This window comes from Nuphar pumila, chromosome 1 (assembly GCF_984573655.1).
Source record: "Nuphar pumila chromosome 1, dmNupPumi1.hap1.1, whole genome shotgun sequence".
Taxonomy (NCBI): Eukaryota; Viridiplantae; Streptophyta; class Magnoliopsida; order Nymphaeales; family Nymphaeaceae; genus Nuphar; species Nuphar pumila.
In genome coordinates, this window is record NC_143249.1 from 17,334,335 (window position 1) to 17,355,546 (window position 21,212).

The 21,212-nt window shown below is 39.9% G+C and overlaps 1 pseudogene across 3 annotated transcripts in view; it reads right to left on the reverse strand.

Moving 5' to 3' along the window:
- The window catches only part of LOC149848172 (protein CLMP1 pseudogene), a 43,106-nt pseudogene extending 38,902 nt beyond the window's left edge, over positions 1 to 4,204 (reverse strand). Inside the window, exon 1 of one of the 3 annotated variants that reach the window (XR_016426031.1) lies at positions 1,017 to 4,204. The product of XR_016426031.1 is annotated as a protein CLMP1 pseudogene, transcript variant X3 (transcript). Of the gene's footprint in view, positions 1 to 968 lie in introns of all 3 variants that reach the window. The other 2 variants (XR_016426015.1, XR_016425994.1) reach the window with 2 other exon arrangements.
- Positions 4,205 to 21,212: the final 17,008 nt, after the last annotated feature.

Sequence of the window (21,212 nt, forward strand, 5' to 3'; positions counted from 1 at the left end):
GTCCACCAATGCACACTTCACGAGGCAGCCTTTAAGAGTGATTGTAAACCAAGCTCTGATACCATGTAAAGAGCCTCACGAATAATCAAGTTTACAAATAACTTGACAAAAGCATTCACTCATCAAATCTGCTAGGACAAAAATAGCATAAAGTGCTATAGGGCACAAAAGTAAAAAAGAGTGCACTAAGGCACTAGAATGCTGAATATATTTGAGAGAGAAAACTCTCTTAAAAGATAAATTACAATGGGGATTTAGCCCCTTATTTATAGGCTTACATTGAGATGAGATAGGCGTTGACGCCATTGGGAACAGCCCAACAGCTGGTCAACCAGTCAACATTTGACTGTTGACTTGTATTTTAAAAAGAAGACAAAAAATAAAAGAAAGTACATTTTACAAAAGGACAAAAAGCAAATACATATTACAAAATACACCATACACGTATATATTTTAAATATATATTTATATACATATATATACTCTTGTATTAAGTAGAGTATATATATATATATATATATATTTAAGTATATACGGATATATATAGATGTGATTTTCTAACACCAGATGCTACCATATTCACACTATCACAAGTTAAGATAGAAAAATAACATTTTGTAATAAATAGCTTCTATCAATCACAATTCAGCTCCTCATGAAAGAAAGAAGTTAAAAGAACATTAACATGAGACAGGCTGCCTTGCTGTCCACAACAATCCCAAAGAAAGGTCTAGGCACTTAATGTAATATCAATCTGGGAGATGTAACATAGTGAAAGAGAGATACTCTAGAATAATTTTATTTAGCCATCTTTTCTTTCATCTAGAAAACTATTGAAATTATCATAAAATAGCCAAAAATTCAACTATCAGATGTCCAGAAGGAAAAAAAAAAGGAAGGTTGACAAAACCACTAACTAACACAGAATCAGAACCAAGATTATTGAAAGATGGGGACAGTTCACTAACATTGTATGTCACCTTAAGATCCGTGCAAATAATGTCCTAGAACTCAACTGATATTGTGCCAGGATTCTGATGAAATCTGGTTTTTGGAAGAAACAGTCTTCAAGACCAGATACCTGAATCAGCTACATCCCTCAGACAAAAGCTCTTTCTTTTCCAGTCTGTTACTGTAAACATCAAGGTCTAATAAAATGTGGATCCACCATAAGACCAACATAACACCTATTTGGTTAATAGCTTAGGTGATCTACACAGGTATTCTCATGTCTTTGTTCTCTCCATTCATCATGGCATTAACCTCTGCAGCAGAACTTGTGGCCTTCTTCTCATCCTCTTCCAGGGAACTCACACTTGATGAGTGGTTTTTAAGTACAGCAGCAATATCTGTTTCAGATGCACCAGCAAGCTGGAACCGCTCAACCACATCATCCAGATTCTTTTTCCAATGAGGCATCCCTAGTTTGAATTCAACTTGAGAACGTTCAAACAGCATGTTACCCCAGAAAAGGTGAATCTGAGACCTCATCACAGCAGCCTGCTCCACTGCTTCATCCAATGCAGATGCTAAATCCCCACCATGACCACCATCGCCTGAGGCAGAGGCATCCTGACCCCCCACAGCCTTTTTCCTTTTATTCAGGATCTCTTCCTTTTTCAGAGTGATAGGATCTTTGACGTCGCTATTCCTCTGCTCTTCCAGCTTTTCCCACATTTCAGTAGCAGCTTTCATCTTCTCTTCGGCACTGTCAAAAAGCTTAATTGTCTCACTAGCATCCCAGGTTGACAAGTCAATCTTGCTAGCCAATGCATAAGACCAATGTAGCTTTGCCGTCTCAAAATGCTGCTGTCCCAAAGCCAGCAATCCTTCATAAAAGTCTGGTTTGACTCGTAGAGCTTCTTCATACTTCTGTCCTGCTAAAGAATATCTCTCCTGCACCCTATCGTATGCAGCCTGAAGCTGTGCCAAGATTACTTCCTTTGATGATGCATCATCTAACGGAATACGTTTCCTTGCAGCACACATATGCACATTCCCCCAGTTGAAGAATGCTAATGCAGCAATTTCCTGGAACTTAGATGCCGCCATATCAAAAAGTGTTTGGGCATCTTCACTGGTCACCGTCTCCTCCAATGCCTCAGAACAGAGCTCCATCCCAAGTTCATGCAAGTCTATATGTGCCTCAGGATCAATGCCAACATGTGATCGGAACAACTGGGAAAACTCAAATAGCCAGTCATCAATCTCAACTTCCTTGCAATCAGTTTGATTGGCATCCCCATTCTTCTCGTTCTGGATCCCGTTCTCTGAATCTAAAGGCTTAGCAAGTTCCTTTTCGATCCTGCCACCTTCAGACACGGCATCACATATAGAAGATTGAGAGGTTGTTTCCCCACCCTTAATCCTCTCTTCTTCAGTTGTTCCATCAAGTGGGGATTTCTCCAGCAGTTCTTCTTCTTCCTCTTCATCAACCACAGGTGGCTCCTGCTCAGCGCTCACCTCCACAATGTACAGCCTTAACAACTCCAGTGCACAAGGCTGAGACCCCGAACTAGAATCAGCAGTACCAATCCTTCCAATCTCAACAGCTCCACCCTGTTCATGGAGAGGACTATCTCCTACCACCAACCTCTTCTTTGAGGCATTGACAAGGCAATCACTGCAAGATTCTGCAAACCTCAGTTCTTTGGTTCCAGTGATCGTCACAAGGTCCCCTTCCAAATCCTTATATTTGATCAGAACTGACTTCGACCAAGGGAATCGCTTAGCTACAATCTCCCTCAACACCCTGAAGCTGCAATTAGCAGGCATCTGCGCCAATCGAATATCGTGGTCATAAACCAACTTCAATGGCCTCCACCTGACAGTAGAGGCTGCCACTCCTTGTGAGTTCTTAATAGGCTTTTCACCCGGAGGAGCAGGGGAAGGAGTCTCTCTATCCATAGACTGTGAAACAACCGGTTTTGACGATGATGGCGATGCCTTAGAAGGCTTCAGGGCTATGGAGGGGAGTTCAGATTTAGTTTTTTCTGAAGGTCTCGATGATGAGGATGAGGATAAAGGGTGTGTAACGCCGTCGATGTTGTTAATGTTAATGCCATTGTTATGATTAGAGATAGAGAAGGCGGGAGCATGATTGTCTTCAGGGCCGGATTTCTCGGGCTTGGCAGGTTGCTTCTTTGGCAGCGGAATGGCACGAGCCGGCAAGCACGGTCCCAGGCCGGCAATGGGGGCACCGGGAACGGCCGAAGCGCCTAACGCAGCAGGAGACGTTCCAGAGTAGGAGGAAGAAGAGGATGGAGATAACGAAGAAGGGGGTGAACTTACGGAAGAGACCGCGGAATGCAGCGGATGATGAAGAGGAAGAGGAGGAGGAGGAGGCTTGTGGTTGTTGTTGGCGGTGGTCCTCTGTGGGTCTTGCTGAGCCGAATCGTGGCGGTTGCCGAGGGCGACCCTGAGCCTGCGAGCAATCTCCAAGGCGTCCTGATTGTTGGGGTCCAAGTTGAGCAGGGAGCCAACGTCCTGGACGGCCAAATCGAACTTGCCGAGGGCCTCGTAGGCTCGGGCCCGGCGGAGGAGGGCGCGGGGGAATCGGGGCTGTACCTGGAAGGCGAGTGTGCACTCGGCGACGACGGCGTCGAACTGGACGGGCTTCATTTGCAGGAGGCAGGCTGCGCGGTTGCTGTGGAAGACGGCGCGGTCGGGGTGGGTCTTGGGGATGAGCTTGAGGGCCTGCTCGTACTGCTGCAGGGCGCCCGCGTAGTCCTTGGATAGGAATCTCTGGTTCCCCTCCTCCTTCAGCTCGTGGGCTCTCTTCAGGGATATGGAGGAGTCCAAATCCACGCCTTCCGCCGGGGAGGTGGCGATGTTGCTATGGTTGTGGTTGTGGTGGTGGTTGTTGTTGTTGATGTTGTTGTTGTTGGTGGTGGTCATGCTGTTGCTGTTGGTATGCTCAGCAGAGTGCGCATTCCCATTCACACCCTTCTTTCTCTTGCCCCCAGACTTCCCCATTCTCTCTCTCTCTCTCTCAAAGAACAAGTAATAATAAGAAGAAGAAGAGGGTTGAGAATAAGAAGGCTGAGAATGAGGGAAACAGGAAGGGAGAGAAGAACAGAGGAACAACAGTTGGTACAGTGGATGGCTCCGGCGAATGAAAGGAAGAGATGATTGCAAGTGCAAGAAGAAAGGATGTTTGTGGGGAGGGAAAGGAGGAAACAGGGAACCCTAATAAGCAGTGACCAAGAACCTCACACCTGTTGGGAACGAAACGAGAATGCCCAAGTGTGCTTAATCCAAAAAGATGCTAACGGTGTCACTTTCTCTTATACAGACTTTGTATTTGGTTGTCCCGGATGGTAGGTTCTTGATAAAAAAAAATTTTAAAAAAATAAAAAAGATTTCCGAAAAACAGAGAAAACAACAAAATAAAAAATTTGAGATGAGTTTCTTGCACGTTCTATGGAAGTTGTCACGTTGATCTTGGACTAAGTTGGTGTCAGTAGTCTCAAACTCGACAAAGTCCTTTCCCCGTAGACTATCTGGGATAATTTTTTATTTAAGTTAAGTTTGCAAGAGAGAAAAATTTTTATAGGAAAAGAAAGTTTGAACAAGAGTTTTTGATATGAGAAGTTTTAAAAAAAAAAGTTTTTCACTTGGTCGTGTAGCATGTGAAAAATAGAGTGAAAAAATGTTAACAGGGTATTTGTAACCACTTGCCCAGGGTTTCAAATGGGTCGGATCCCGAATAAGAGGAATTTGAAAATTTTGGCTGTTCTGAACCCAAACCGAACCAACTCCCTAATGTATTTTGGGATTCAAAACCCGACCCATTTGCATCCCCACCAGTTGGGGCTATAGGCCATGCAGCTGAGTCTTAATTTCTCTCTTTTTTCTCATTAAATTAAAAAAAAAAGAATGCTAAAAAGTGCATATAGAAGGATGACAAACAAAAGTACATCTAGTGATGACCAAAGCGAAGGAATGCTGAAGGCACATCTGCAAGCACCCTCAAGAGAATCTCTTTCTCAAAATTTTGAATGAATCATCTTCAGAACAACGATTTTCCTAGGTTCTTGCAAACATGGGGAAATCGACAATGATTTTCTCAGTTTCTGGCAAACATGAGAAAATGGCTTCTGTGAATCATTTTTTCAATTGAAAGAGTAGAAGCCGATCTCTATGAGAAGGGGTGTCACAAGTATGACCTTGTAGCTCCCTTTTCCTAGAGAGACTGATCATCAACCTCTTATGCTTATAAATAATATATTATTATAGCAAAAATATATAATATAATACGTTCTATCATATATACGTTATAATATATAATGCATGATGTATAGTGTAATGTATAAATATACAATATATTAATATATCTTGTACTGAGATGAATCTCTTGCTATTTTTGCAAACAAAAGAAATTGAGTCACATGCTTATGATTGTAATTCACAGCACACTTTTGCAAACATGAGAAAGTTGTGCTCTAACAGAAGACAATCATGTGATTCACAATTCCCAAGGGCACAACCTTTCAAGTGGTTCATTTTCTCAACTTGAAAGATGCTCAGATAAGGGGTCATTTGTTTCACATGAAGAACATGTTGGACATTTGGGGTCTGGGTCCAACCCATCAAGTGACCCGGTTTGACACTATTTAGTGGGTGGTGGTTACGTGAATGTGGAGCCACCCCTATCTCCTATTATGATGAGAGTCATCAGCCACCAACACCCCTATTGTCCACATTCAGGTCTTGCTCACCATCGACCTAAGGCCTAGGCTTATCTTGAGCGTCGATAGGCTGAGGAGAATCATCGAGCACCCGCACGTTGCTTCATGGCATCTATAGGTACACATTTACATTTCAGTTTCAGACACCAACATTGGGTTATGGGCCGAGTCATCGTGCATTCCGCTGCGTGTATGGGTGCGTCACGAGCATTTGGTTTACGCTCGTCGACGTCGGCGTATTCGATTCTCATTGGTGATGCAGACTCGCCTGCTGTCACATTTTTTTGTCGCCAACAAGTAGCAGTACGGGCTGACATACAAAATGCTCGTTTGCTACAAATGGATGACTGCCTAGCCATACCCTGGTTGGCCGGCAGCACTCTCTGGTCCTCTTCTATGAAATAGCTTTTGCCGGAAAGGAAGGGGAACTGAGAATAGCTTGCCACCACCGACCATTGCTCGAGATACCCTCTACAATCGGAAGACAAAGCCATCCCTGACGGTAGATAAAAAAAAAATAGGGAAAGCTATTTCCTACCGGTGGCATTTTCGCCGGGGAGTGAGGGGTTCCGGCCATAGGTTGTCGCCGGTTGTCGTCGCCGAACCACTCACTGCATCACCGTCGATGATACGCTGGCGACATACCACCTTCTGCACTGGAAAAGGTCGGTGGCATACATAGTCGCCATTCCCGACGGGCTTACCGGTGTCATCCTCTGAAAAAGAGGGTGGCGATAGGTGCTTTTTAGTAAAGTCGGGCAAGGTGGGGGTCGCCATCATCGACGATTGTTAGACGCCGTGGGTCATCGCCGGGAGAGCTGGAGGTCACCGCCTCACCGGCAACATCACTGGCGACGTCCCCTATCTCCAGATGCGCCAAAAGGGGTTTTTCTGCATAGGCCGGTCATCTGATTACTATCGCCAAAAATCACAGGGCATTCTCTTTCGCTGATGGATGGCAGACGCAAGCCGACCGCCAATGTCATCCACCGATGTCGAGGCGACATCGTACGACGACGTGGGATGACTGAGGGCATTCACTTTTCTGAGAAATCGAATGCATTTAGTTTATGTTTTTATCGTGGCTATTATTCCAGTATGGGTCAGTTTCGAACACGACCCAATCTAAAACAGTGGCCCAATCCAAACTCGATCATCATGGATCGGATATTGGATCTAAGTTCACATTGATCCAATCCATATCTGGATATATTGCGGATGGATCGGGTTTTTCACCCATTTCGGTGAGGACACGATCCGGATCCGAATCCATAATGAATCTGGTGGATCGTGTTTGTACCCGATCCATGGCTCGGACCTAGGGTCCTGGATTGAACCTAGACCCATTTGAGTTTAGGGTCTGATCCAGTTTTACTGGACCCAAGATCTAGATTCAGACCCATCTAGCTTTCGGGTCTAGATCTGATATGAAAGGTTTGGGTCAGATATGGGTCCAAATCCACCGAATCATAACCGGACCCATTTGGGTTATAGGTCTGGTCTGATCCGAATGTACTGGGTCATGATCTGGAATCTGTTTGGATCGGGTCTGACCCGGTCCAGTTTAGATCGGGTTAGACCCATATCTAGTTTGGATCGGGTCTGACCCGGATCCTGTTTGGACCGGGTTAGACTTGGATCATGTTTGGACAATATAGGATCCAGGGATTATTTAAACCTGAACCGGATCAGTCACCGATAGGACCCTTTTCGGGACCGGTTCAGAGCCATTTTTTATCGGTTCATTTTAGTTTTTCACTGGTTTCGAGATGTATAGACCTTGTTTTCATAAATTTATAAAAATACAAGAATTTTCTCATTCAGTTATAGGATTTTATGAGCTTTTGTTCATGTTTTGCATTGATTCATTAGGTATAGAACTGGTTCAGACCCTTGGATGACCGGTTCGGAGCTGTTTCAGACCAGTTCTGGGAATTTTCAGACTGGTTCTAGCTTGAGCACCCTGGGTTTTACCCATATGAGCTTGCTTTTGTTATTTTTTATGCTTTATAAGTGTTAATTGTTAAGAAAGCATAACTTATGCAAGTTAATTCATGTGTTTTATATTAGTTAAGTTATGCATAATATTTTTTAAGCATGAATTATGACTAAATTCATGATATTTTATCATCAAAAAATAGTTTATGCATATAAGTTAAAGCATGAACTTGTATTTTGACGGTATAAAATATATTATATCATGAATATACATACATTAACATGTGTGCATGGGCATGCTCTATAATACGAATATATTTTCGGTAAAAGATCTTGATTGACCAATTCATGCAATCACCAAAGTGATCTGAGTTGTGTTGATTGAGGATTCTTTGTACCGTATTAAGATTCATTATTATGATTGTGTGTGACTTTATAAAACAACGATTCTACCTAAAGGTAGGTTGTTGTGTTTCAAATTCACACAGAGTATAATAGTAGATGTGTATTCTAGCCCATGAAGCATGTTCGTACCTAAATGTAAAGTGTTGAATTGCCTCTGGTTACATGATCTGCTAATTTTACCAATTGAAGTCAGTTCCCTTGTGAATTGAAGAGACGGAGCAACTATGAGTATTGTCGTTTCTACCAAAGTGGAACAATAATGACTCAAGTATACTTGTCTCAGAAAAGGTGAATAATAAGGAGTCTCACTTCTACCTTTTCATCTCAAGTCTCGTTTGAGCAATAATAAAGTCTTATCTTTCGTTCCTTGTTGTATCAAGTTCTTTCTTTATCGATGGTTCTATTAATATTCTCCTTTTAGACGGATCTAATTTTTCAGACTGAAAAGAATTAGTGTTATTTACTCTGGGTTATATGGATCTTGACTTAGCCCTTACAACTGACGAACCTCTCGCTCTTACAAAGTAAAGCTCTGTTGAACAGAAGGTTGCCTCTGAGAAGTGGGAGCGCTCGAACAGACTTAGCCTATTGCTTTTGTAATCTCGAGTGGCTAAGAATATTCAAGGCACCATTCCTCACTGCAGGATAATGAAAGAATTTATGAGAGTCATTGAGGCTCAATTTGTCAGTTCTAATAAGGCAAGGGCGAGTATGCTCATGTCCAAATTAGTATCTATGAAATACATTGGCGACAGTCACATCCGACAACATATTTTGAAAATGAAGAATATTGCATCTCAATTGAATGACATGAAGTTTGTCATTTTCGATTCTTTCTTTGTCCATCTGATTTTGACCCCATTGCCTACTGAATATGGATCCTTCAAAATCTCCTACAATATACATAATGATGAGTGGTCTTTTAATGACCTTTTATCCAAGTGTGTTGAAGAAGAAAAAAGACTGAAGGGTGAGAGGGTGTTGAGTGCACATGTGACCTCTTATAAGGAAAAGCAGAGGTCGGGGCCAAAGAAAAGTTCCTTCAAAAGAAAGAACAATAAGAAGGCATTTGAAGAGAGTTCTAACTCTCAAGTAAAAGCCAAATCCTATGCAGAAGGCTTTTCTATAAAGTGTTTCTTCTGTAAGAAGAAGGGCATACGAAATGACTCAAAATTAAAAGTAATAAGTCATCCATTTCTCATGAGTGCAATTTGATTCATGTTCCATTGCATAGTTGGTGGATTGATTCTGGTGCTACGATCATATTGTCAACTCTTTGCAGGCATTTTTGAACAAAAAAGAATTAATTGAGCATGAAAGAAGCATCTTCTCAGGAAATAAGATGTGTTCTTATGTCAAGAACGTTGAAACCTGCAGAGTAGTGCTGGAATCAGGATTCATTTTGGATTTAGTTGATATATTTTATATTTCATCCTATAATCGAAACCTGATTTCAATTTCAAAACTTGCTAAGTTTGGTTTTAGTTTTAAATTAAAAAACAACAAGCTTGTTATTATGAATTTTTTTATTAATGTAGGTTCTGCATATGTGTGTGATGGTTTGTATCGGTTAAAAACCAAAGTCCAAATTCAGGAATCTCATTCTGTTGGGAACATATTTATTGACAATAAATGTGGTATAAAAAAAGATCAATCCTACTTGCTTTGGCATTGAAGGTTAGGACATATCTCGAAAGAGAGAGTCCAAAGACTTGTTAAAGAAGAAATCTTTGGATTCCTTGATTTTATAGATATAGAGTCATGTGTTGACTGCATAAAGGCTAAGCAGTTTAATACGTATAAGAAAGATGTCAAATGCAACAATAAAAAGTTAGAGATAGTTCATACGGATGTTTGCATCCCTTTTTCACCGTGTTATATGGGTGAAAAGTATTTTGTCACATTTATAGATGATTACTCATGATATATGTATATCTACTTATTATTTAAAAAATCAGAAATCTTTTAGGTCTTAAGGACTTTAAGAAAGAAATAGATAAACAAACCGATGAAGTTATTAAGGTTCTCAGGTCTGATAGAGGTGGTGAATATTATGATCGTTTCACTAAGATGAAATAAAAAGAAGGGTCAGTAGCATGATTTCTAAAAGATGAAGGCATTGTACCTCAGTATACCATGCCTGATAGTACTTACCAGAATGGTGTAGCTGAAAGAAGAAATCGTACGCTTAATAAAATGGTTCGAGCAATGTTGAATCACTCAAACCTTCCATTGACCTTGTGGAGTGAAGCTCTTAGGTCAGCAGTGCATATTTTGAATAAGGTTCCAACAAAGATTATTCAAAAGACTCCTTACGAGTTATGAATAAATAAGAAACATTTTTTGTCATATATGCATATATGGGGATGTTTAGCTGAAGCTAAATTATATAACTCACATATAAAAGTCTTTGATCATAAGACGACTAGTGGATTTTTTATTAGTTATCTAGAAAGGTCAAAGGGATTTAGGTTTTATTGTCCATCTCATACACCACAGATAGTGAAAACAGATAAAGCGAGATTTCTTAAAAATGGTTCTATTGGGATAGATACATCCCAAAATATTGATTTTAAAGAAATGCAGGATTCAGGTTCCATACCTGTAAAGGAGAAAGACCCGGTTTTTCCTATCATTGTCTATTTGGATAATGTCAGGGAAAGTTCGGTCAATGAACATCAATCTCAAATAGCGCCAGTTGTTGATAAGGATATACAACAACAGTAGGATACAAAAGTTGATTTTGAACCACCCGTAGCACATGTATAGAGGTCTACGAGGACCAGGAAATATGCTATTCATTCGGACTATGTGCTGTATTTACAAGAGTTCAATAATTTCATAGATATTAATGATGATCCCATCACCTTTGCAGAAGCCATTGAAAGTTAAAGATCAATACATTGGATCAATACCATGAAAGAAGAGCTTGACTCTAAGGTAAAAAACTAAGTGTAGGATCATGTACCTCAACCTGATGGAGTTAGACATGTTGGTTGTTAGTGGGTCTATAAGACCAAAATAGACTCTAAAGGTCAAGTGGAGAGGTACAAAGCTAGGCATGTTGCAAAAGGTTTCACACAGATAGAATGCATTGATTATAATAAGACTTTTTCTCCTGTCTTAACTAAAGAATCGTTGAGGATAATCATGACTCTCGTAGCTCATTTTGATTTAGAGCTACATCAAATAGATGCAAAAAACTGTCTTCCTGAATGGGGATCTGGAAGAGGAGGTATACATGCAACAACCTTTTGATTTCAGTGTAGATGACACAAATCATTTAGTTTGCAAATTAAAGAAGTCAATTTAGGAACTTAAACATGCCTCCCAGTAGTGGTATAAAAAGTTTATTCAGGTAATTATGAACTTTGGATTCACTGAAAATATTGTTAATCAATGCATTTACATTAAGACTAGTGGGCGTAAGTTCATAATTTTGGTTTTATATGTTGACGATATTCTTCTTGCAACTAATGATTTGAGTCTATTACATAAGACAAAAGATTTTCTTTCCTCTCATTTCGATATGAAGGACATGGGTGAGGCCACATATGTCCTTGGAATCAAGTTTCATCGTGACAGAACTAAAGGTGTCCTTGGCCTTTCTCAGTAATCCTATATCCTTAAGGTTTTTAAAAGATATGGGATGGAGAATTGTTCTCCTGGTTTGGCACCTATAGTGAAAGGGGATAATTTGATCTTAAAAGACTGTCTTCAGGATGAAAATGAAAAGGCTCAGATGGCAATTGTCTCATATGCTTCAGTGGTTGAGAGTTTACAGTACGCGCAAACCTGCACACAACCTGATATAGTATTTGTTGTGAGAATGCTTGGTAGATATTTGTCAAATCCAGGCATTGCGCATTGGAAGGCAACGAAGAAGGTCATGTGTTATTTATAAGGAATGAAGGACTACATGTTGATCTACAAAAAAGTTGACTACCTAGAGGTCATTGGATGTTCTGATGCAGACTTAAGAGGATGTCTCGATTGTAGAAAATTCACTACTAGATACATCTTCCTATTAGAAATTGGTGTCGTCTCATGGAGAAGTAAAAAGAGTTTACAATTGTTGCTCATACCATGAAGGTAGAATTTATTGCTCTATACGAGACTTTGTCTCAGACCATTTGGATAAGAAACTTTATTATGGGTCTTGGTATTGTAGACTCTATTGAGAGACTACTAAAGTTCTTTTATGATAATGAAACAGTCGTATCATTTTCAAATAACAATAAGAACTCAACCTCGTGTCGACACATGAAGTTAAAATATTTTATTGTTAAAAAAAAGATTGAGAATCATCTTATATGTATTGATATAATTGGGATGAAGGAAATGACTGCAGATCCCCTTACTAAAGGGATGACACCATAATTATATTTTCAACATTTAAAGGGGATGGGTCCTTTTTATTTCTTTTGATGTATGAGAATACATTATATTGATCACATTTATGAAAATGTATTGATTCTCAATGGCTTTGTGTATTGTTGATTTTGTATAAATGATCTCTCATATGGTTAGAATGAATAGCAAAATAACAATATTAATGAGATTGTGTATTATTGATTTTGCATAAAATATCTCTCATATGGTTAGAGAGAACAACAAAATAACAATATTAAAGGACCAATAGAATGTGTTGGAGACCAACCTATTCATAAAGGTAATCTTAACATGCTAAAGTACTAAAAATGAATTGTATTGTAGTAGATGAAAATATGACATTTCATAAAGAGGTGTTCATCTCCATGACTCATATGATTCATTCTTATGATACATGATAGCACGTGAACCCATATGAAGAATTAAATCAAAATAACGGTATAAACCTCGATTTAGTGCACTTTTAGTGTCAATAGGTCAAGTGAAAGAATGTTAGACATTTTGGGTCTAGGTTCAACCCATCAGGTGACCCAATTTGACACTGTTAGTGGGCTGTTTAGTGGGGAGTTATAGGAGTTAGTGGGTGGAGGTTATAAAAGGAGAGGGTTGGGGTTGTACGAATGATGGGAGCCATCAACCACCAACACCCCTATTGCCCACATTCTGGAAATCCTTTTGGGTTCAGGGTCCTGCTCATCATCGACCTAAGGCCTGGGCTCATCGTGGGCATCGATAGGCCGAGGAGAATCGCTGAGCACCCGCACGTCGCTTCATGGCATCTATAGGTACACATTTATATTTCGGTTTCAGACGCCACCAGAACAATCTATATTAATACGAAAATAGTTGTTCTCCAACAATGGATGAAACACATCAATGAGAAAATAAAAGACCCCATACGAGCCCACACTTTCTTCCACACTACACGCTTTTCACAGGAAAACACTTTCACAGGGATCTCTTGAAGAAGTGTTCCTTGCTCCCCCACAGAAAAAAAAAAAACATGAGCATTAAGTGGGGCACGGTTGTTTCTATATGGGGTGTGCCTTTCATAAAAAAGTCGTTTCCCGTAAAACACTCATTTTTTTTTTGTAGGAGCCCAAGAGAAGTGTCTTTCTTATGAAAGACATGACCTGTCAACCCGTGAGAAACCACCAAGCCTTATGAATGGGTTTTCATACAAAAACCCTGCATTGGGTGAATAACGGCCACAGAGTCTGCCAAATGGGCTGAATGTTTTCCCACCCACTATGTTCTTTTTACTGGTTCTAGGAAAATGACCATTTTCATAAAAAAAAATCGCACAACAAATGGACCTTAAGGAACACAATTTGAAGCAGAAGATCTATCCTTCCAATGTATGTGCTTTAGCTGCCCTTTTTGTTCATTTGTTATCATTATTAATACCATCACTATGCAATGCTTTCGACACCATCATAATAAGTTGTCAATAGTCATCGACGACGAAAGCATCATCATCAGTATTTGTAATCAAAATAAAATCGTCATCCAAATGACAGAGCTGGATGGTTAAGTTGCACCATCATAACAGGTCTCGGGTTCAAATCACACACAATTTGACACTGTTATCCCCCCAGCTTTATCATAAATTAAAATAAAATTATGATCACCACTCATTGTCATCATCTTCATCATCAAATCCATCATCACCATGATCATGGTTATCATTGTTGTGCAAAAGTTTATATTCAAATTTGTAAGCAGCGAGACACTTGCTGAAGGTGCAGACCCGAGATGAAGGGCATGTGCAGTAATGCAGAAAATGGCCATGGACAAATAATTTGTCCCAAAGCCTCTAGCCTTTTAGATTTCTTTGTTTGCTGAATTTTAAAAAATTCTATAATTTTTTGCCCTTGCATGTACTGTAAAATAGGCCTTAAGGCCCTTCTTGTAATCCTCAAAGAAGACTGGATTGGGACATGTCCAATGAAAGAAGTGTCTCCTCAATCCCAAAAGTCACGACCCTTGAACCTTAGTTATGTAAATATATTTTACTGTATGTTATTAATATTCATATTTAACTGTTACATAACTGTAGCCAAACAATTGGGAGGGATGCAACCGTTGGGGTTGCCTTCCCAGCGGTTGCCTTATGGCCACCAATTCCCTAAAAAATTGATTTTCATAGAAATGAGGAAGGCCTACATTTTTTAAAGTCAAATTGCTAGTTTTCTATGTTTCTAGGTCCTTGGTTTTTCTATTTCACCTATTTTGGTGAGAAAATGGGCCATTTTCGTACAAAATAATCCATTTTCTCAAGGTGAAATAAACATGCTAAAATCAGAGTATCCTGGCCTAAAAGAAACAACTTTCTCTTTGAATGGTTGCTTTGTGCGAATGTGGGTTGCAACTTCCTTTCCAAGGAAGGGCTTTCCCACCACTTTTTCTCACCATGAGGCTCTTTACTAGGGAAAGTTTATTTTTGGAAATTTTAAATTAGAGGCCTACCTTTTATCTATAATTTAAAAAAGAACCTTTCTTTTCTGAAAACCCTGATACAAGCTTAATTTTTTTTTACAATTGTCAAAATAAGGGCCTATTGTCATCTACGGTTACCCTCAACCATTTAACCTGGGTTAAATGTTCTAAAATAAGTCAAACACCCTTCGCCCTTTCTCAGTTTCTCTTTCCCCACTATCCCCATCACTCCTTCCCTATGTTCTCTCCTTTTTCTTTTAATATATAAAAACTCTTTCCCTAGGTTTTTGCATGGTTGATCTAAAAAGTTGAGCACATAAAATGGAGCATGCAATGGCTAAAAGTGGGAAAACAATCAAGGGTGGAGGATGTAAAAGATAGATGTCTGTAATGCAGTTACTTTTTCATGACCTTAAATTGTGTTTAATTGAGATGAAAAATGTGGCAAACAACAAATGAAACTGTATTCGTCTTTTAGATCTATAATGCTTCTCCTTGGTGATCCTCAAAACAGACATTAAGGAGTTGTTTGGATGATGGGGCAAAACCTTGTTTTGGCAAACCAGGTTTGTTTGCCAAAAACTAATTCTTGTTGGGCTGTTTGGGTGACCAAAAACTGGGTTTTCAGGATTTTGATCATAAATAATAAAATAAGGCCTACCATTTTCCGCCAACCACCAGCCGATAAATGGCCTGGCCAGTGTTGCTTGGCTAGAAAATGACAGGTCAGCTATTAACTTTGAAGAAAAAAGAGGAATGATTATCCATTTCCCGGCTGGTGGCTAGCCAGAAAATGGCAGGCCAAGTAAAAAAATGTAAAAAAAAAAATAATGGCTTGCCAGCCATCGAGCAGAAAATGGTCGGCCTGTGATCGCTTGCCATTCCCCAACTGGTGGCTCGCCGCCCAGCCACCAACAAAATTGAAAACACAAAAAAAAAAAGTTTTTCGCTAAAAAGTGGAAGGATTTACACGGTTGTAAGGAGGTGGGGGGAAAGGAGAAAGAGAGAGAGAGAGTTGAGGGTCTGATAAACCAGGTTGCAAAGCTTTTGGGTTCACTTAACCAAGTTTTGGCGTATCACCCAAACACAGTAAAAGTTGGGTTTTTGGCGTAAACCCAACTTAGAACTGGGTTTTGAGTATCGTCTAAATGGTACTTAAGAGAACATTTGTTTCATACCCTTATTAAAGAGACATTTTTTCACATGAAAGAGGGTCACTTTCCTAAGGTGGGTGAAAAAACATGTCTATGAGAAGTTTGTGATGGAGCGCACATAATAAATGCAAAAGGCATCTTTCCTAAGAAAATAGCTTGACACCTAGAGAAAGCACTTTCCCTTCTTGGTATTTCTTTCAAAGGAAAGTGGCTTCTCTTCAGTGAGGTTGTAACAAAAGCCCCGTAAGTGTGTTTGATACATGGGATACAACTGCAGAGGGACTGACCGATCCATGCCCGGGTGCCATCCCGCTTTTGACATGCACACCACACATTGTGTGGGAGAAGACGAACAGTGTCCCGTGAGATGCATTATAACACATCAGAGCAAAACACACCAATTGCACCCCTTGGGGTGCGACTGGTCAGTACCAGAGAAACGCCACATGTTCTACTCATGTGGTGTTTGTCTAGTGTATCAAATGCTCCCTAAGGGCGTGTTTGATTGTGCATCATGCAGGATGCCATGGACACACCCGCAAAAATCTTTGAGTACATGAAAACACTGTAACACCCCCTGAAATAGCGAGGACATATATTACAAAAAAATTAGGGCAAGAGGGGTATACCCGACCTAGCAGTGTTGGCTTTGTCTGTCCTAGCGGGCTTATCCTTGATTAGGGTTTTTGAATTAGTTTTAATTGTTTAGGGCATTTGGATAAGGGTTTGATTGATTAGAGCTTTTGAATTAGGATTTGATTTAATTAAGACTTGATTTGATCAAGGCTTTTGAATTAGGGTTTGATTGATTAGGGCTTTTGAATTAGATTTGACATATTAAGGATTTTGATTAAGGTTTGATTTGATTAGGCCTTTTGAATTAGGGTTTGATTTGTTTAGGGCTTTTTATGTTTAAAAATTTTCAAGAATTTTTGGATAAATTATTTATCTTTTATTTCTAAAAATTTTTGCCAATAAAAACATACGAAAAAATACACATTTTTTTTTACATATTTTCATAATTGAATCCAATATGATACCCATTAAAGCATTTGTATATAAAAAAATATGAAATACTATATTTTCATAAAATTATCCACATTTTTTTATATTTGGATCCAATCTGAGATCTATATCAAGTGCTAAAACTCAATCCAAACATGTTCAAACACTGAAATGGTGGGTCAGATCGGGTCATAAAATTAGAAACAAACACTACAAGAAAAATGTTAATTAGCGACTGAAATTTGCGACGGATTTGTTCCGTCGCAAATTAGCGACGGATTAGCTAGAGAAAACTTTCTTCATGAATCCGTCGCTAAGTAGCGACGGATTAGCGATGAAAGTTTTCTCTAGCTAATCCATCGCTAATTAGCGACGGATTAACGACAACAATTGTTTCGTCGCTAATTCTCAATACCAGAAAAACATTTTAGCGAGGGATTTAGCGAGGGAATTTTTCCGTCGCTAATTAGCGACGGATTAGCGACGGAAAAATTCCCTCGCTAAATCCCTCGCTAATTTTCGATTTAAACCGAGCGCGAAATTTTCCCTCTCTCCCTTTCGAAATTTAAATCGATCGCGCTCGATTTAAACCGACTTCTTCGGAGGACGTCGACGTCGGAGAGTGCGTTGGAGAGCATGTACATGAGAGTGGAGGACGGCGACGCCGGAGGACGGTCGGCGATAGCTGGAGGACGTCGGTGCCGGTTCACAGAGGACGAAGACGCTGGTTAATCACGGAGGATGACGGCAACGCCGGTTCACGGAAGATGACGGCGCCGGTTCATGGAGGACGGCGACGCCGGAGAACACCGATTCAAGGAGGACGGCGACGTCGGAGAGCACCGATTCAAGGAGGACGGCGACGCCGAAGGACGGTCGGCGATCGCTGGAGGATGTCGGCGCCAGTTCACGGAGGAGGACAACACCGGTTCACGGAGGGCGGCGACGCTGGTTCACGGAGGATGACGGCGACGCCGGTTCACGGAAGATGATGGCGCCGGTTCATGGAGGACGGCGACGCCGGAGAGCATCGGTTCACGGAGGACGGTTCACGGAGGACGACGGTGACGCCGGTTCACGGAGGACGACGACGCCGGTTCACGGAGGACGACGATGCCTGTCGGGTGCGGTATAAGTCCGGCTTATTGCTGCCGGAATACCGCTCGACAGGGATCATTTTTTTTTATTTTTTTTTAAGATTTAGCGACGGATAATGTCCGTCGCTAATCTATCGCAAATTAGCGACGGAATTAACGACAAATAAGTTTTTTCGCTAATTAGCGAGCAAAAATTCGCGATGGCCTCTATCCATCGCTAATCCATCGCTAAACTGTTTAGCGACGGCTTAGCGACGGATTAACGATGGATATAAGCCGTCGCTAATCCATGATTTTCTTGTAGTGAAAGTTATCTCACCAATTTTCCATATGTTTCCAAACTGTCTGCATAGTGCAGTTGTCTAGTGGAAGCAAACACTGGACAAGAACAATTATTTCTTTTCTAGACAGAACATGTGTTCGTCTATGCTGGACAAGTGTTCTTTTTGAGTTTGGACAAGCAATCAAACAGATCGTATTGCTTACAGCCTGTGTTCGGCTTGTAAAGAGTTTATTCGAACTTATAAAATAGGATCGGTAAGTTGAACACAAAGATTAGTAGTTCGGCTCGGCTCAAATCATAGTCGTATAGCTTGTTAGCTAGAAATAAATATACATGTATCTTATATCATAGGGTTTAGATGGTTGAAGTGTTTGGCTTGAAAGCAATAAGTTTGGAGCTTAAATCCTATTGCTTATAGCTTTCAAGAGTTAGTTTGAGCTCAGGCAGTAGATTAAGAGGTTCAAGTTTTATTATTTGAAATTTTAAAAAATATATTTTTTGTAAATTAAATGAGCTAGCTTGAGCTTGGCTCATTTAACTGGGCTTGCCATTAGCTTCAGCTCAGTTCATCTCTCCACAGAATGAGCTGAGCTCGAACACTTTCTGTTCTATTTCTTGGCCCATTTACCAGCTTTAATAGAGGGTTATTTTTTTTATGAAAAGCTTGACAAAGTGATAAATTTTCTAGGATTCTTCATTTTTTATTCTTTTCTTGTCATTTCTCAGTTTTTTAAAATTAGATTCCTTAGCTTTCTGGGACCCTCTTTAGATTTTCCATATAATGAGTCAGATGCATGTAGCCTTAATGGATTCATTTTCCTTTCTTGTTAGACTAGGAGAGATTTAGGGGATCATGCTTGTCATGATTTATGTATTTGCTTTTAAGGATAAAACTTCCCTTTTTAGTCTCCTATGATCGTAGCATAAATGGATTTAAGCTAGGGATTATCAAGGCTGGTTGTCTCATTGTAAATTAAGTATTGGTGCAAGTTCTTCATTGGTGTTAGAATTTTTTAACGAAAATGCTGAAAGATTGTTGCATTGTGGATGTGAGATTTTTTTCCTGATATGTAGTTATTAACATATTTTAAAAAGCAATAATTCTTTTAATGTGTTGTACGCACGCAGCTTCCCTTGACCTTTAGTAAGCTTAGTTGACCTTCACACAGTGGGGTCCACTTGGTTTGGCTTTGAGTCCATAAAGAGATTGACTCTAGAATTTGGATCTCTTTGACTACCTTGATATAGATTGCGATCCTCAATCACAAATTTCAGAATCCATGTACTTTTTAGTTTTAATCTTTTTCCTGCATCATGAATGGACAACAAGGCCTTGCAAATTACTACTTCACGTCACTATGAGATCGTTAAACCCTATTCATGGCAATTTCATAGGGATATAAACCATTGGGAGGTCAGATATCTGACCTAATCCGAATCGATAAGTTGGATTCGGTAAAGAAATAGAACCCAATTAGTAATCAGACGGTTTCAGATTCAATCTATAGTTTTTCATCTGAATCTATTACATAGTCTGACCCGATAATTACATGTAAGATATATCTGATTGTCCAATTGGACCTGGATTTAGTATTACCATTTTCCTATCTATGTACGAATGTGGTCTGAGTAGGCTCGATCCCATTAAGTCGGATTCAGTAATGCCTAGATCCAAACCTCCTTACATATATAAAGAACTAAGACTCATCTATTGGAAGACTCATGAATTTTAGGGGCTTTCTGTGACCTGTGAAAAGGCTGGCTTTGGATGTTTGCAGCCCTTTCATCCTAGGCAATGATAAGTGGCTTTGGATGTTTGCAGCCCTTTCATCAATCATTAATAGTTGTAAAGATCAATGGCTATTGGGGCCCTTTCACAAAACCCAAAGAGGGTGCGCTTGACATTCCCACTAGTCTTTTATAAGATCGCCAGCACTATGGGCTTGTACAGGGAGACCCCCTCCCCAAAAGGTACCCTGTGGAAAAAAAAACTAATTGCGGCTGGACATAAGGCCAGATAGAAAGACCTCACCGAATACCTTCCATCAGACGAAAGCCTCCAACTTATTTCATCCACCCTGTCTCTGAAGGGAGGGTTGGGAAAGAGAGATATGACCTTGTGAAGTTGTGTCCTTTTTTTTAATAAGCATATGCACAACGTGAAAGAACTACGAACAGGATGATAAACTCTATTTTAGGAGAGAACAAGTATTTTATTTATAAGCATAACAAAGTTTTACAATGTTTAGAATACATAGTTATAGAACAACTAAAGATAGCAAATGACAACAATTATCGTTTTTGATAATTCTATAAAAAATGATAATATTGGATTATGAGATTCCTAATTGAGTTTGATTCCTTGTAGTTTCAATTTGAGTTATCCAAAACATATTTGTCGTTTTTTGTTTCTAAGAAACCATTACTCATAGGAGTTGATGTATCGGCCAATCTGACAAAACTGTAAGAGCAAGAACAACGTGGATGGTAGTAGGTTTCACAAGTAGACTAAAAGTCTCAAAAAAGTCGATGCCTTCCTCTTGATGAAAACCCTTAGCAACGAAACGAGATTTTTAGTGAGCCATCAACATGTCGTTTAATTCAAAAAATCCATTTGGAGCCAATGAAATTTAGTGAGAAAGAGGAGGAGCGAGGTGCCAAGTGTGATTAAGCTGGAGTGCATTAAACTCATCTTGCATGGTCATGCACTACTTGGACTCAAGATTAGCCTGTTTAAACGAAGTAGGTTTGGGTGTGAGTAAGAAAGAGCTAAAATAAGCAAGAGAAAGGGTATAGAAAGTAGTGATGA